The sequence below is a fragment of the Mustela nigripes genome, chromosome 17 (assembly GCF_022355385.1).
Source record: "Mustela nigripes isolate SB6536 chromosome 17, MUSNIG.SB6536, whole genome shotgun sequence".
Taxonomy (NCBI): domain Eukaryota; kingdom Metazoa; phylum Chordata; class Mammalia; order Carnivora; family Mustelidae; genus Mustela; species Mustela nigripes.
Genome location: NC_081573.1, coordinates 56,901,487 through 56,918,494, shown reverse-complemented (window position 1 = coordinate 56,918,494; position 17,008 = coordinate 56,901,487). Strand labels below are relative to the sequence as shown.

The 17,008-nt window shown below is 59.9% G+C and overlaps 1 long non-coding RNA gene across 2 annotated transcripts in view; it reads left to right on the top strand.

The window, feature by feature from the left end:
* Positions 1-17,008, top strand: part of LOC132005167 (uncharacterized) — a 412,778-nt gene that overhangs the window by 306,425 nt on the left and 89,345 nt on the right. The gene's annotated exons all lie outside the window — the stretch shown is intronic.

Sequence of the window (17,008 nt, the reverse complement as noted above, 5' to 3'; positions counted from 1 at the left end):
AGCCCACGGGTCACAGCAATAAGAAACACTGAAGACAGTTTTGTTTGAGATCTTTTACCCTGTAATATGGAATTAGTGAGATGGTTTGTAAACGTTACCCTGAATACCGGTGCCTGTAGATATGCTGTCCTCTCTTCTCTGCCGTGATCATTTTAATGGCCTAAAGAAGGCTGGGATCATCCTGAAGCTAAGAGTAAACGTATCTTTAATTGATTTTGTTCTGCGGCACCAATCGCATCTGTGTATGTCATCTCTCCATATATTTGAACCGAGTTGTGTGCAGAGAAGTCAACGGAACTATATTTACAGAAGACAATTTTTACAATTAAAATTCACATTTTAAGATTTAAAAAAAAAAGGATTATTAACCTAAACGTAAGATGTAAATCTCTAACATTAGGGAAAAAAATGTGTTAAAATCTACATCAATGCCTCATGTTTGGCAGTGTGTTTAGATATGGCACCAAGAAAATCCATAAAAGAACAAAATTAGTAAATTGTACTTTATCAAAACTAAAAACATTTCCTTTTAATGGCACTATTAAAAGAATGAAAATACAAACAACAGACTTGGAAAAAAAATTTCCAAATCAGATATCTGATTATAAAAAAAAAAAGGACTTGTATCCAGAATATATAAAGAGCTCTTATAACTCAACAATAAGAAAACAAACAGAGCAATTAAAAATGAGCAAAAGGGGGTGCCTGGGTGGCTCAGTGGGTTAAAGCCTCTGCTTTCGGCTCGTGTCATGATCCCAGGGTCCTGGGATCGAGCCCCACATCAGGCTCTCTGCTCAGTGGGGAGCCTGCTTCCCCCTCTCTCCCTGCCTGCCTCTCTGCCTACTTGTGGTCTCTGTCTGTCAAATAAATAATAAACAAAATCTTTTAAAAAAAAATGAGCAAAAGGTCTGAACAGACACTTCACCAAAGAAGATAGATGGATGACAGAAGCATCTGAAAAAATATCCGATATCAGTTGTCATTAGGAAGATGCAAATTAAAACCACAGTGAGACATCACTACATGCCTGTTAGAATGGCTAAAATCCAAAACCCTGATCCTGGGGATTCTCATTCCTTGCTGACACCACAAAATGGCAGAGTCAGCTTAGCAGGCAGTTTGGCAGTTTCTTACAAAGTTAAACGTACATTCACTATATTGAACTGAAAACTCTTGTTTACACAAAATCATTTATGTGAATGTTTATAGCAGCCTCATTTGCCAAAAACTGGGAACCACCAAGACGTCCTTCAACAGACGGGTGGGTGGACAAACCGTAGGACATCCGTCCAGGGGCACATCACCCAGCAACAAGAAGGAACGTGTCTGTCATCGCTTCCTGCCGCAGGAATCACCCACATGCATTTTGCTAAGTTTAAGAAATCAGAAGCGAGAGGTTGCCTACTGTATATGGCATTTCTAGGACAGTCTGGAAAAGGAAAGATTACAGTGTGGAAAACAGAGAAGTGGTTGCAGGGTCTTGGGGACGGAGCAGTAATGCATTACACGGGGGATGCGTGCGGGAATTCTGAGGGTGCTGAATTCTGTGGGGCACTGGGTGATGCCAGATGAACATTCATGCAGAAGTGCGTCAAGTCTGGACACAGTCCATAGCCGACAGCCTTGTACCAGTGTGAATCCTGCTGCTTTGGTCGATGTCCCTGGGCTGTGAAAGGTGACAGTGCGGGGACACTGAGTGAAAAGCACACAGGAGCTCTCTGTATTTCTCTTTGCAACTTTCCTGTCCGTCTACGATTGCTCCAGAATAAAGGCCTCCCTGGTGAGCATTCTGGGTCGTCCCTGTGACTGTCCGCCCGCCCACCACGTCCATCTCATCTGATGCGGTGTTCGGCGTGTTTCCACGGGTCTCATCCGCCTATCCTCATCCAAACGTGGCCACAGAAGAGAGAAACAAGGCACAAGACCCCATTCTTGCCATTTATAGAGGAGGGGCTGGGGTTCCCGGAGATGGTCAGGGGCTTGTCCCTGTCTCAGAGGACGCCGCGCAGGCGCTGCTGGTTCCTGGTGCTCACTCCACTTTCCACAGGGCGCCCACTAACGCTTGTGTTCACACGCGGGGAATGCAGCCCTCATCAGTGCTCTTCATGCCACACTCTGGTCCCCCCAGTCCTGTGGCATGTGGACAGTGGGGTGGCACTTCTACTCTCTTGTGCTTGGATGGGTCACTTGACTCGTTCTGTATACCACCAAGTAGGCCAGTGTGACATGTGCCATTCCAGGTGGGATACCCCCTGGCTCCCACCTCCCTTGGGCACAGGCGCTGGCCAGTCCGGGTGGTGGCTGCTCTGCCGTAGGGACCATAGGGAGAAGGGTTCCTGTCTTGCATGGGAAGCGTGGGGCAAGCTAAGCTCGTTTGCAGGAAGCTATGGTGAAGCCGCTGCGACCTGAAGGTCGCTCACCGTTGCACCAGGACCCAGCCTGACAGATAGGGTAAGGAAGGCCTTCCAGGTCACCTCAGCTCACGAAATCAGGTCACGCTGTCTTGACACCTCTTCTCTCATGACCTGTGCAGGGGGCCCGGCCCTCCCCGGCAATGTAGGGGCAGGGACAGGAACGTTGGTGGCCAACCGGCCGGCACGCCTGGGATCCTGGCAGGACAAGCTGTGCCTCACCCGAGCCCATGGTCCTCCACTGTGATGACGGCCAGCACGGCAAGCAAGACAGCGTGGGGGAGAGCGCTGCGACTCATAGTCGACACTGACGTCACCCGGGTCAGTGGACGCAATGACAGGTCTGCAGCGTAGCGAGAGGCTCCAGCCCCCGTGCGTCTATCCCCTAATTCGCCTTTTATGTCACTGCCGCATGGGTCTGTCAGTGAAACAGCAGAGCCACGAAGGGGCGTCCCCGTGCCGGCTGGCTGAGTCTGGATGTCCAGGGTTCCAGAATCCCCTGAGCCCCAAACGCCACCTGGCTAGACGCCCTGGGCCGAGGCACCCGTTACTGCATCTGGGAGGTGCAAAAGACTGGCCCATGTCGTGGAGACTTAACAGTCGCTTCCCTCTGGGTGGGAAGACCCCATCAGACCTGCTCTGGGAGCAAGCACAGCGCGGTGGGGGTCGGGGCGAAGGGAGCGGGCAGGGAGTGGGCATGAATGAGTGGACGGGGGCAGAGTTCTCCAGACTGCAAAGTTGGAAGTGAGCAAACAGGCCTCAGTGTCCTCCACTGTGGAATGGGGCGAGGGCAGCCCCTCCTGGGAGGGTCATCGCGAACGCAGAGTCGTAAACGCACAGCTCTCGGAAGCGCTCAGGGCCCACAGCTGCTGCGCACCTGGTCAACACGGTCGTCATTCCTGCGCCGTCGTGACGCTGTCCTCCGAGAAGCGTGACGACACACCCGCGTGTCCATAAGCCCGGCACACGAGGGACACACCCTGGAGCGCTCCGCACGCTGGGTCCCCACTCCCGCTGCCCTGTAGGAATGACTGCCTGCCACGGCCAGTGAGGAAACAGACTCCGGAGGGGCGGGCCTCTAGGCCTCACACTCCGGGCCTCCCCGCAGGCCTCCCTGACCCGGCCTGCACTCGAAGCCACCTCGTGACTGTTGCAAAATGTGCTACGTGAGGAGGGGAGGCTCGGGAGAAGCCCCGGCCCCCGCCTCCGACACCTGCGCACACCCCGGGGAGTCCGAGGAGGCCTCCTGGGGAAAAGCGGCAGGCGTGTGAACTGAGCCCACGTCGCTGGGACCCGGTCCCCGTCACCCGCTGCCTGTGGCCCCGGCAGGCCTCCAATGGCCCGGCTGCAGCTGTCTCCTCTCCCTCGGAGGGGGAGGGTGGTTCTGAGGAAGAGTCCGAACAGAGTGCTCGGCCCCTGCCGTGGGCTTGCGGCCCCCAAAGATACGAGTCCACGTCCTCACGCCCAGAGCCTGTGGATGGGGCCTTGTCTGAGGAAAGGGTCTTTGTGATTAAGTTAAAGATCCTGAGACGAGATCATCCTGAAAGACCCGATGGACCCGAATCCCGTGGCAGGTCCTCAGCAGGACGGAGGAGTAGCTGAGGCCCAGAGGACGGGCCACGTGAGTGGGGGGCAGGGGTGGAGGGACGCGGCCACAGCCCGGGGGTCCTGGGTTTCAGGCCTTTTAGCTCCACTCCCTCGTGGGCGTGTCTAGAACAGAACAAACCTTAACCGGACGCCGGGGCGGCGGGAAGGAACGCCAGCGCCCTGGCCGACTCTGTTTCCCTCCCATCTGGGTCTGTCCTGAGGCCTCTGCCTGGTTTGCAGCCTGGGATTCGGGGACAGGCATTGGGCTGCCCACAGGAAGGCACCCAGGTGCTAGGAAGCGTGAGTCCTGTTTCCACGGAGCTTCGTGGTCAGAGGATGCCTTAACCCACAGGGACGGGTTCCAGCAGGGAAGCCTGGATCTCCCTGGGTCCACGGAAAGCTCTGGGCAGAAATCCAAGCTGCCCCTCTGGACCAAAGAATCGGGTGACTGAGACCCTCGAGACCCTGAGACCCGGAGGTCCTCGTTAGCAAGGACAGAGCCAGCAATCTCTTTGAACTAGGGACATCCTGATTCCAAGCAGAGTCCCCTAGCTTTTCAGTCCCAGACGAAAATCAAGTCAGCCCCACTGGACCTGAGCCCTGCAGTCACAGGGAGGTGGCCTCAATAGAGGCCGGGCCGGTAGTGGCTGAGCCCACCCGCAGGCCACCCGCCACCAAGCCTGGGGGCGACTTAATCCATCCCACATGGAGCCCTGGTAGGTGCTGACCTTTGCCCATTAACCCCGAGACCCCGCTGCCCTGCTTAGAACTACCGTCTGTCCGCGGTAACCTCCCCTCCATAACTCAGCTTCGGCGCGGCCGCGGAGATGGGTTGATAACGTGCCGCGATCCGGGGTCAAGTTATGGAGCTTGGCTGACAGCCCCGCTGCCCCTCGGGACGGGCTGCTGCGCTCTGGACGGCCTTCTGGACGGCCTGACTGCAAACCTGGAGGAGATCACCCGAGCAGCGCGGGGACTGCTGGCAGAAGACGGCCAATCCCACCCCAAAGAGGCTTCTCCAGGAGAAGCAGCCATGGCGTCCGCCCTGTTCCGATCTTTCAGACACAGATTGTGGATGTGGCCCCAGGCACCGTGAGAGCGAGCCCTGGGAAGCCCAGAGCTCGGCCGGAAGGTGACCTGTGAGTGCAGGCTTGACTTCCTGGTGGGGAACAGGCCTGGATCCAGAGCCTGAGCAGCCATGGGCAAGTCACATACCCTCCTGGGACCTTGATTTGCTCATCAGTGAGATGATGAGGTGATGCTCCCGAAGCTTCTAGCCCAGCAGCCAATGGACAGTGATGGCACAGCAGCCTCCCCGACTCTCCCCAGCCTCAGCGTTGAGTTCCCCCTCAAACCTCCCCCCTAGGAAGGCAGGAGAGTCATGACACGGTAGGTTGAGCCTGGCTACCCCACTCGGGGGTGATCCCTGCAGTCCTGCCCCCACGCCCTGCCCCTGGTCATACAGAGTCACCCCAGCTGTCCTCGGAGCCTCTTCCTCCTGACTCGACCCCAAGGGTGGGCAAGTCCGATCTGAAGAAGAAAGAGCAGGTCCGCCAGGCATGACTCAAAGCCCAGAAGTGTCTGTGGACGTTGAGGGAACACCGTCCTCACCAGGACACCAGGCTAGTCCCTGAGACCGGTGCAGACATCGGCAAGTCGTCCCCCACGGCCAGGCCCGATGACTGCAGACTCCTGTCTGACTCCCAGCCCGAGGGAGCGCTCTGGGAACAGCCCAGGGTGTGATGTGGGGGCTTTAGGAACAGGCTTCTGGGCTGGGGAGCCAGCGGAGCTGGAGAGGTTTGAGGAGCATGGCCTGGCGTGCTGGGAACTGAGTGTTTGGGGAGCAGCAGGCCATGAGGAGTGTGGCACACCCCAGACAACACCTGCCCCTCAACATCGCCAAGCACCCCCGCACCAGGGCCCCCTGGGCCTGGGAACCAAGAGGCGAAGGAAAGAGGGGGGACCAGTTTCGCAGGCCTGCGCTGCTGCAGAACCCAAAACCACGCACAGCCCAGGCCCCGCCACAGACAGTCCCCGCAGGAGGCCAGCACTGGATTGGTTGTTTGCTTCATTCTGGCTCCAAGATGGAGGGAAAGGGGCAGCTTTTTTGGAACCCACTGCCCAGTCTGCATTAAATCGTTCAGAGACGGGCCCCCCAAGTGGGGTCCCTGGGCCAGCCGTGGCAGGCTCGCCTGTGAACTGGCTAGAAATGCAGATTCTTGTTACCCGCCCTCCCTCCTCCCAGGACTCCATGAACCAGTGCTCAGTGACTTAATGGCCCTGGCGGTGGGTGCCACGCGTGAACGGCTGAGAAGCTGTGTCTCCGAGTTGGGAGGTGCAGGGGGTCAAGGCACCCCGTCCCAGACACCTGGCAGCCGGGACATGGGTACTGGGCATGGGCCATGCTCAGAGCCCCCACTCCCTGGGCTGTGCCCCAGGCTGGATACCAGCGCCCTCCGGGGAGCCTCCAGGGCTGGACGGACGGCGTCTGCGGCAGCTCTGCCTGCTGCTGCTCGCACTGTTGATGCCTTATTTTTTTTAAGATTTTATTTATTTAATTGACAGAGATCACAAGTAGGCAGAGAGGCAGAGAGAAGGGGAAGCAGACTCCCTGCTGAGCAGAGAGCCCCATGCGGGGCTCGATCCCAGGGTCCTGAGATCATGACCTGAGCCGAAGGCAGAGGCTTAACCCACTGAGCCTCCCAGGCGTCCCACACTATTGATTCCTTAGCAGCATCCTCTGCTGGGCTCGGGGGGCGTCACCGGCTCGAGGCAGGTGGAGGTCACCCACGGGGCAGCTGGGAGGTCCCCTGGCTGGCCCCTCCACCTGGGAGACAAAGTCTAACCAGGACACCAGGACCCGGAGCTCATCCAACATGGTCCCCATGAGAGCAGATGTCATCGGCCCGAGGCCAGCTCCCCAGACAGCAGATGATCCAGAAACCCCCCAGGGATGGAGCTGTCCCACAGGGGCTGCACAGGCACCACCCTCCCCAGGCCCACGCCCGCCCCCCCCCCGCCCTGCCTTCAGCAGGCCAGCACCAGGCACCAGGAGATGCTCGCCACCCGTGTTCCTATAGCGAGCCGGAGGACAGATGCTGGGTCCCCTTGACCACTCGGCACGTTACAGACTGCCCATTCCCCCATCGCCCTCTGTCCTCCGTGTGGGACACCGGCCCCTGAGAACTGCACCTGAAGGTTTGGCCCCCACCCAACGACCAGCTGTTTGTTCTCGGGAGTTCTTCAACCGGGAAGCTAGTTGCAAGTTCAGTGTGGTCCGTCTCAGCCTGATCGGAGCTGCACTAGACAGTCGGGGGCGAGGGAAGTCTGACGATGACAATGATGATGATCTTGCCCACTGTCGGGGGGAGGGGCCCGTGCGCCAACAGCGATCAGCTTACCCAACAGTACTGCTTTCTTTTATTCGATTACATAGTGCGTCCAAGTGCACAGCGGTCACTGGAATCACCGGTCCGGCCCCTGCATAGATGAGCCCCAGGATCGTGTTGGGCAACAAAGTCTCACCCAGAGCTGAGCAGGCAGGCAGGGAGCGAGGGGCGCCGGGGAGAGGAGTCGGGGCGTGTGGAGGCCGGAGCGGAGGGCAGCTGCAGCTGCCTGACTGATGGAGGGCCCCCGCTTGGACCGGGCTCACCGACATCGGGCCAGATAAGCCCTCGTCTGTGCGGGCCGTTTTTCCTCCGCTATCTCTTGTTGAAGCCATGCTAACACCCCGTCAGCCCGCCGGGTGATGGATGGCCGTGGGGAGCTGACCGCCCACCCCCTCCTGCAGACCTTCCACAGGGCCTTCCGGAGCCCACCTGCAGGCCCACCAGCGTGGTTCTCTTCGGGGGGAAGAGGGAGCACCCCCGGCCCCAGACCGGAGCGCCACACACTCGGCCCCACACCTGTGCACGGGCATGTACACGCACACAGACGTGCTACGTCGGCCGCCGTTCACAGCGTGGCAGCCGGCAAGCCCGGCTCTCAGAAACTTATCCGAGATCACACGGCCAGACCTTCAGCTCCGGACTAACCCTGTGCCCGTCTTCACGGGGGTCACGCTCAAGGCCCCCAGGTGCCTACAGAGCGATTCTGGGCGAGGCCAGCTGTCTCAGACCCCGTTTCCTGGGACAAGCTGGCCGGAGGTTCCTGTCCCCCAGGCCCTCCCAGGCGGTCAGAAGCAGGGGGGCGACGACGAAGCCCTATGCCAAGCCCTCCACCTCCGAGCCGTAAACTTCCTGTGAAGGAAAACAGGGGCCTCACGTGCCACCGTTACGGGATGGATGTGCGAGTCCGGGCCGCGCCAGATAAGCAGCGTGCTGGCCGGCCGGCCCGACCGCTCCTCGGACACATCCATGCCCGTCGCCCACCCCGCCCTCGGCCCCAGCCGTCTCCGGGGAAATGACAAACACCGGATAGAACCAATGGGACCCCGGAGGCCGGATGCCCACCATGGGGACTGTTTATGTTTGAGGCCGTCCTGGAAGAAAAATGTGAGAACGCCTTTCCAGAACATGGTGGTCAAGCGAGGCTGCCCATGTGCCAGGGAAGCCACACAATAGAGGCGAATGCGTAGCGGAAGGATAGGGCTGGGCACAGCTGCCCCCGGACGGGGAACCGGCCCAATTCGGCCCTTCCCTCCACGCTTTGCCCAAATGCCGCACAACAGCAGCTCGGGCCTGCTCCCGGGCCGGGGACTCGGGGCCAGACCCTCACCCCTGGCCCGCCAAGCTATTGAGCCAAATCCGGGTCCGCTCTGATTGCCTATAAAAACACCCGCATTGGGGCCGCAGAAACTCCGTGTGGCAGTTGTCGGTAAAGTGCTTTCCAAAGCGTCCCCTGGATTTTATTCCGCCAGGACGAGAGTCTCACGGAAGACACAGACCTTTCCGCACCAGGGCTTCGGCGGGGGGCTGAGCGTGTGACTTCCCAGGAAGCTCCAGGACAATCAGACGCAGGCCACATCACTGTTACCGGCCTCACATCTTAATAAGAACCAAATTTCTTGGGGTATCCACCCAGAAAAAATATTTGCTCCATTGAAAGTCCACGTCCAGTAAAACCTCACCATGGGCAAAGAGTTATCGGTCACAACTCCCCGCCACCCGAGGGAAAAGCCAGCCCTTCCGTGAGCCAGGGAAGCCATCCTGGGCCCTCCGGAGACGCATTTGGGGACCATCAGCCCGCGTCCCTAGGAAGAGCTCGGCTTGCACTAGCGATGTGGCTGTGAGCCTCGGCCTGGGTTTCCTCACCTGCGGAGCGGATGTGGCTGTGGCCCTCACCTCGCTCAGGGGCGGCCACGGAAAGGACAGGAGACAAGGCACAGAAAACTCGCGAGTTGGCCCCCGGAGGTAGAGGGGTGAGCCTGTAGTGGACCCCAGCTGACTGAAGTCTCTTTCCTCGGGCACAGAGGCCGAGCACTGCCCCACGACACCACGGTGCGCCAGGCCATCACGAGGGCCGCGTCCTCGTCCCCCGGCCCAGAGCAGCCCGCCCGCCACAGCGAAGCCCAGGGGAGCCATGCAGGGGCGCCGGGCAGACCCAGAACCACTGCGTCAGACCCGCTGGCCCGCGCCCGGTCACCCACCATGCCCGGTGGTAAGGGGGCCTGGGACCAGAGTCTTGATTTGGGACAGTCAGTTCCCTTGCTTTAGAATTGGGGGCGGGACGATGCCACGGTGGGGGGGGAAGGAGAGGTAAGAGCAGCCTCCGCCACGCCCCGTGAACCAAGCACCGTCGACTCCGGCGCACAGACGGCAACACCGAGGCCCAAGCCGGCCCCCGCAGCACCCCCCGCCCCGAGCAGTGGGTGGGTGCACGTGTTTCCTCCCACCAGCACATGGGGTCTCACCCAGCAAGCAGTGCGGTGGGCGTGGGGCCTGGGGGGGCGAGACCACCCTGCCGGGGAGCACAGGAGCGTCTCAGGAATGCACGGCCCCGAGGCAGGAGGCGCCCGGGAGGCGCTCCCACGGGTCAGCTTTGTCTCTGCCTCCAGGGATTCCGAGAGTCGGGAGGGAGCCTCCCCCCGAGAGCCACACTCCTCCCCGCACCCGCCTCGCTGGCACTGCCCCGTCCGGGGAGGGGGAGGCTGGGCGGGGCTGACGGGCTGCCCCTGCTCGTGGCTCTGGTGGACCACACGGAGCCAGGCACAGTGTGGCCTCCACACCCCGAGAGGTGGGCTCCCCACACCCTCCCCCGTAAGGATACGAGGCAGGGAGGCCTGAGTCCCTTTGCCCGGTGGACTCGATGGCACAGGAGGGGCTCCACTGCACCAGCCCGGCCCCACTGGGAGACCCGCCTTCCCTTCCCTGTGCAGCTCCACACAACCTCCTGACATACGCTACCGCACACCCGGGGCAGCCGGATCCCGAGCTAACCTGGGACCAGCCTCAGAGTCCAAGAGACCCGGAGGAAAACAGAACATTATTGCCCCGCAGGACGTTAGTGAAGAAATTCACTAATTTCTTACAGTGAAAGATGTTAGGCCTGCCCTGCCCCTGTGCACATCCTGGCTCCCCTTCCTGCCGGCCTCCCCTCTCCAGACCTCAGGGTCCCCGTCTGTAGCCTGGGGAGGACAGTGGCTGCTCCTCTGGCTATTGGGAGGAGACGGGAGGAGACGGTCGGCATTGCTGTCCTGACTTGTGTTCTTCTTTGCATTTGAAATGATGCCAACATGTGAAGCGGTTAAATGCAAGGAACAAGAGCCGGTGGAGGGCCCCGGATGGACTCCGGCCCCTGGAGGAGAAGCCCGGCCGCCTGCTGGACGGCAGCGCCGCGTAAACACGCCACCAGAAAACCACAGTGAAAGATGTACAGCTTCTCCCGTTTCGAAGCGTGGCTCTTGCCCTTGGAGAAACTGGTCTGGGCACCGGAAGCTGCATGGGAAGCCCCACGTTCAGCGAGGGCTACAATGCCCCCCCCCCAGCGTCTCCAGAGCAGGAGCCTGCGTGGGCAAGTGGGCTGGTCCCCGGGTAGGACTCTCCCGGATGGTCCGGGCAGGGAGCTGGGAGCCCCCTGGGGCAGCCGGCAGGGCTGGGCACGTGGGAACCCACATGGGGCCACACATTGGGTCCCAGTACCTGCTCCTCCCACCCAACATTCCCACCCTGGTCTGCAGTTTCCTAAATTTTATGTCGTGTCCTTTTGAAGAAGAAAAGGAACTGTGAGTCTGATCAAAGACGCGAGTGCGGTTTGCCCCTCACTGCCCCCCTGAGGGGTCAGCTCTGCTTGTCACGGTCCCTCCACAGCCGGACCCAGGTCCTCGCCTCTGGCCCCGCGGCCTGACCTGCCCCCTCGACACCTGCAGCCCATCGGGTGACACGTCATCGTATGTTTGCACAACTACTGTGTCCATCAACAGCCCGAAGCCCTCACTGCCGGGCTCCGATAAGCGGTCCTGACATGGCCCTGTGAGACGGAGAGTCCTCACTTCCTGGTGTCAGGGCTGCAGTGACCCCAGCGGAGCTCACCTTCGTCCTGGCACATTCAACGTTACCCGTGGAGAGGAAGCACCCCCGACACGGCGGGCGTCCGGCCGCGTGGGGACCTGGGCCCTCCTCCCATGCCCTGGGAGCCCCAGGGTGCTCTCGGCTGCCCAGCTGTCCGATGTCCCCTGCCCGTCCACCCCTGCGTCCAACCCCACATCGTACACGCAGTCACAGGGCAAAGTGCCCGTCGAGATGGTGTCCTTGCTTCTTTCTCTTGCGCGTGTGCACTTTTGTTCTCACTGCCCGTCAAGGGTCTGACCTTCTCCCATCAAAACACTCTCAGAAATAAATCACGCTTTCCCCATCACCCACACCCCGTGTGAGTCAGGTGGCCCGGGGGTGGTCACACTGGGGTCTTGGAAACAGCCCGCGTATGTGTGGTGGCTTCCGCTGGAGCGGAGTGCGTGTCCAGCCCGTGTCCGGGCAGTGGAGCTCGTGGGAACACGCCCGGCACGAACGCACCCGTGGGGACACAAAGCTCCATGTGCAGCAATGCCCGTCGCAGCCCTACTGGGGACAGCAGAGAGCGGGCAACCATGGATGCTTCCTGCCCGCGTCGTGGGCGGGATCGGCCCAGGTCACGCTCCTGACGCTCAGTGCCCAAGAGCGGCAAGCTCCGGGGGGGGGGGGGCGCCCGGAGGACCCCAGGCCAGCTCCGTGGCGGGGTCTTAGATGCCGCTCGTCCATGTGCCTCCAGCACGAGACTGAGGTCCTTCCCGGGGTGGAGTCAGTGGAGAGCCACTTCCTGAAACTCTGGGTGTTGGGGACAGAGGCGAGACCCGGAACCCTGCAGGGACCATCCACGCCATGTGACCTGGGTTCAAACTCTCTGCACCTTCCTTCCCGCCTCAGAGAGGAGGAGGTAGTGACACATGCCGCGGCCGTAAGCAAAATAGCACGAAATCTCGTCCGTGTCATCAAATAATACAGCAAGGATGCTTGGGGGGGGGGGGGGCATGGCGGCTGGGGCAGGAACGCGATGCCTTGCTGTGTTCGGTGGCCTTAGAACAGTGCCTGGCATCGGGCGCGAAGCCTCTGCGAGCCCGTGATGTTCTTGGGCAGCGTGCGGGGTGGTGGAAAGATTGGAGGCTTTGGAGACCGGGGCACCTGTCAGCTGGGCCGTCTACCGCGTGTCTGTAAGAGAATCTCCTAAGCTCTCCGACCCCAGCTCCCCCTCCACAAAATGCGTTGCTCTTGGGACACAGATAAGATAACTTGGGGAAGCTTGGATGGCCACGGGAAGGGATTTCAGGTGGTCGGTCGGCAAACCTTCTATTTTCATGGTAAATGTATTTATTTCAATGCTTATTAGAAAAAAAATGCAGAATTAAGTATCAAGTTCGTCACTTTTCAGGAATTATTGCTGGTACTGAGTTTCTTTTTATATAGTTAAATGTCTTCTATGGCAGTGCTATTTAAAGAAAAATATCTGTAAAACAATAAGTGAGGAACAAAGACCCTCGGTGTCCCTCCCACAGCCCCTCTGCCCTCCTGAGTCCCCCCGACCAACGCGGGTGCCCACCTCTCCCTGCTTCTCAGCCTGGGCCGGGGGACACGCTGGCCCTGCGGGGGGAAGCCGGGGGCACCGGGACCTCTCCGCCATGCGCGTGGACATCCTGAGGATGGTTCCTCCGAGCGCCCCCCTTGGGGCTTGTGCAGGAGCCTGCGTAGTGATCAGTAACCTTTCCTAACAAACCCTTTAGCCTCACTCCGTGCCTGTCTCCCTTGCCCACGCCTTCGCCCAGGCTCTGTGCGGATAAGAAGCAACCACGAGCTTCCTGGCTTATGACCACATGAAACAGAAGTCCCAAACTCAACATGTCAGCCAGGCTGCTCTCTCTCCTTCTGGACGCTGTACGGAGAACCTGTTCCCTTGTCCTTTTCTGCTTCTGTAGGCACTACGTCCCTGGGTTGGTGGCCTCCCCCCCCATCTTTGGAAGCCAGGAGCAGTGCAGCCTTAACCCTCCCTCTCCCTTCTTTCAAGGGTCTTGTGGTGACTCTGCCTGCTCGGATGGCCCAAGACAATTTTTCCCATTTGCACCCAGATCCTTGCCTCAGGCTCTGCTTCTGAGAGACCCAAACCCACCCTGAGAAATGCACGGTGCCTCTCCGTTCTCGCAGCCCCTCGTGCCGTGCTACTAAGGAGCCTGTGTGAGATGTCTGTGTGGCACGTGACCTCATGCTGCTGCCACGCCCACGCAGATCGCAGCCCACCAGCCAGTGTTCCTGGCGGCCCTGCAGTTTCCCCTCTGGAGTATCAAGTTTGGCCTCAAAGTTGATCCTGACGCCCTATTCACCTAAGGAAAGACCCCAAACAGACAGTACTGGCTGCCTTCCCTGTATCTGCCAGTGTCTCTCTGCCGCCCATAGCTGGGACCCCCCAGGCTCCTGGGGCACCTGAGACTGAGTAGACGTCCAGCTTGCCTGAGGTGACCGGGCTGCAGGACGGGGGTCCTCTCTAGGAGAGGGAAGATTTTTCCTACGCTCCTGGACCTGGGAGCACAGTCTGGCCACCCGGGTATCAAACCCAGCTCTTCCACATCCTAGCTGGGGGACGTCAGGCCAGTCACTTCTGTTCCCTAAGCCTCCACTTTCCCATCTGAGACGTGGGACAACATTTCCCCCCCGGGAGGGGTGATACTCAAAATGTCAAACAAGTCCTGAGAAGGGGCAGTGACCGTCGGGAGCAGGACCAGACGTAAGTGACAGTATAGCCGACGGGCTCCAAGAGCTGAGCGCCAGCCTCGCCCTGCAGACGCTGCTAGAAGGTCTGACGAGAGAATGTGGGTCAGCGCACACGTTCGGGCCGTGGCAGCCGTGATGCGCGGTGACCCCTGTACCAAACACCATCCTGGGATAGAATTCCTGGGCTGGATACAAACCGGGCCGTTGAAAAGCAAGTTCAAGTAGTTACCTGGGAGGCAAGCATCCACAACGGAGTCACCGAGCCAAGGCCAGGCTTGAGGAGGCAGAAGGCAGAAGCGGGACGGCCACAGCTCCACCAAGTCTGGGCCCTGCCGTGAAAGTCAGGACCCAGGTCCCTTGAGGCTTGCGCCAGACTGCTGGACAACAGCATCAGGCCTTGGTGTCTGTTTGTGTTTGTGCAGACAGTGGGCCAGGGTCCCCAGGAGGCCCGGGGGCACCGGTACGGGGCAGCCACAGCCCTGCCCCAGGATCTGCAGTGGGGAAGACGCGGGGCCAACATCTACAGACGGTGTTTGAACAGAAGCCAGAGCCCAGCTGTCCTGTGACCTGTCGGGGGACACACGCTCCGAGGAGGCCCGGCCTGGCTTGGAAACCCGAGGTGGGTGGTTCCCACGTCCAGTCCCTCGGGAATGAGCGCGAGTGACTGTGCTGCCCACGGTGGATTCGTTTCCCGCTCTGTTCAGCTCGCGGACAGCGTGTCTGGGGGGAAGGTGGCGTGGGAGATGGGGACAGGGCATCCCCTCACCTCGGGGACCCTGGTGGAGAAACCGGGCAGAGGAAGATGTTGGATGGGACAGAGGCCACCCCATCCCTGCCCACACCCCGGAGGCAGTGTCCCAGAGAGGACCTGCCCTCCAGGCAGCCTCAGCATGGGGTGGGGGCGAGGGTGCTCCGAGCCAGTCCAACGGCTCCGTCCACAGGCACGAAGCCACACAGTCGGACAGGAGCCACCAGGGGTGTGGCAGGGCCCCTCAGACGTGTTGTCTGATCCATCCTCACGGTCCCCTGGAAGCAGGTGCTCCCATCAATCTCATTCATCGGTGAGGAAGTCGAGGCCCAGAGAGGCTGAGTAACTTGCCCAAAGACACACAGCCAGTGAGCGGTGGAGCCTGGGCTCACACTGGGGGTATGAGGTGTGAAATCCCCTCCGCACAGAGATGGCGGTGGGTATTTGTGACACGACCACCCCCAGCCCCCGGGGACTGATCCGTGGCACTGACCCAAGGGAATGTAGAGTGGGGGCATCCGAAGGAGAAGTCATTCGCTCGAAAGCAGGGATTATTCCAGAAGGAGAGCCCTCTACCCACCGAGCCCCCAGATGAAACCCTGAGGTTTGGGTTCCTGGTCTGGAGACCCTCCCCTTCAGTGCTCAAAACTTCCCACTGCTAGGGCCCGTCTTCGTGCTGGGGGCTTCGTGATGTACTGGGTCAGACAGCTTCCCCTCCGGAGGCATGTCCTTCCAGAACCTGCCAGTGTGACCTCATGGGACCTAGGGATTTTGCTGATGTGACCAGTTAAGACGAGGTTGTACTGGGTCAGAGTGGGCTGTGGCCCGACACCTGGGCTGTGGCCCAGTGGAAGGTCGTGTGCACATGTAGACAGGCACACACCACACCGCAGCAAGCCAGGGGCACCAAGGGTCAGCGGACCCCATGGGAGCCAGGAATGAGGCAAGGAGGGAGTGTGGCCCTGCCGACAGCTTGATCCCAGACTTGCAGGCTCCAGAGCTAGGAGGGAACACATCTCCGCTGTTTTCAGTCCCCCAGTGAGTGACAGCAGTCCTAGACGTCTGGAAACAGCTGCTGTGCCCGAGAGTGAGGCAGGCAGCAGGTGCTGGGACAGTAATGCTCCACGGGAGCCATCCTCAGCAGAGGGGAGATGGGAGTCAGTGAGCACACACCCGGGGCCTCACCCCTCACGGGGACATCAGTGGGGAGTGTGTGTCACACCCTCTCCCGAAGGACCCGGCTCTCGGAACCCGCAGGGCACTACCTTGATAACTCTTCTGGTTGCCCTGTCTCACCTCCCCACCACACTGCCAATGTCCTCACAAACAGGCAGCGAGCAGCCAAACCCTGGTGCGGGAGTGAAATGACACCACCTCGCACCATCTGGACCCAGCACCTCCAAGGACAGGACCGAGAAACCTCGCTCATCCTTTCATAAGGACTTACTGAGTACCTGCTGGGAGCCTGGTGGGGTGTATAGCAGAGAACTCGGGCCCAGATTCAGGGCTTGTGTGCAGAAGGGGATGCCTCTCATTGATGGGCCTCGTCGGCTGCCAGGCAAGATGAGGAGTCACCACTGAACATTGCCTTGTCCACTTTTGCCTAAGGTGAGGGTCTCAGCTTTGCATACCATGACTCCTAAATGCGCTGACCCAATGCACAAAGACTCCTGATAACTCAACTCACAAGAGACTGATGTATATTCCACAACCCATAAATAGTGAAGACTCTGCATTTCCAGGGACCAGAGTTGCCCAGGCTCCAGGTGCCACATTTCTGGGCTGCTGACGTGGACACCCAAGGCTCCTGGGAGAACACCGGCCCATCCCTGCAATCACAAGGTTTAATGATCCTACTGCCCCGGTTCTGAGTGTGTCATCTTCTGCCCACCCCCACCCAGGGCAGGGACCTCCTCTGTCTGGTTCACAGCTGCGTGTCCAGGGCTGGCAGACCATAAGGCAAGGCTAACTGCCGAAGGTCCCATCTCACGCATGGGGTGGTCCAGCGTGGAAGTTCTCCGTCAGCCTGCGCTCTTGCCGCCCAGGGACTCGGGGGCTCCCTCCCGCTTGTGCCCTGGTGCCCCGGGATC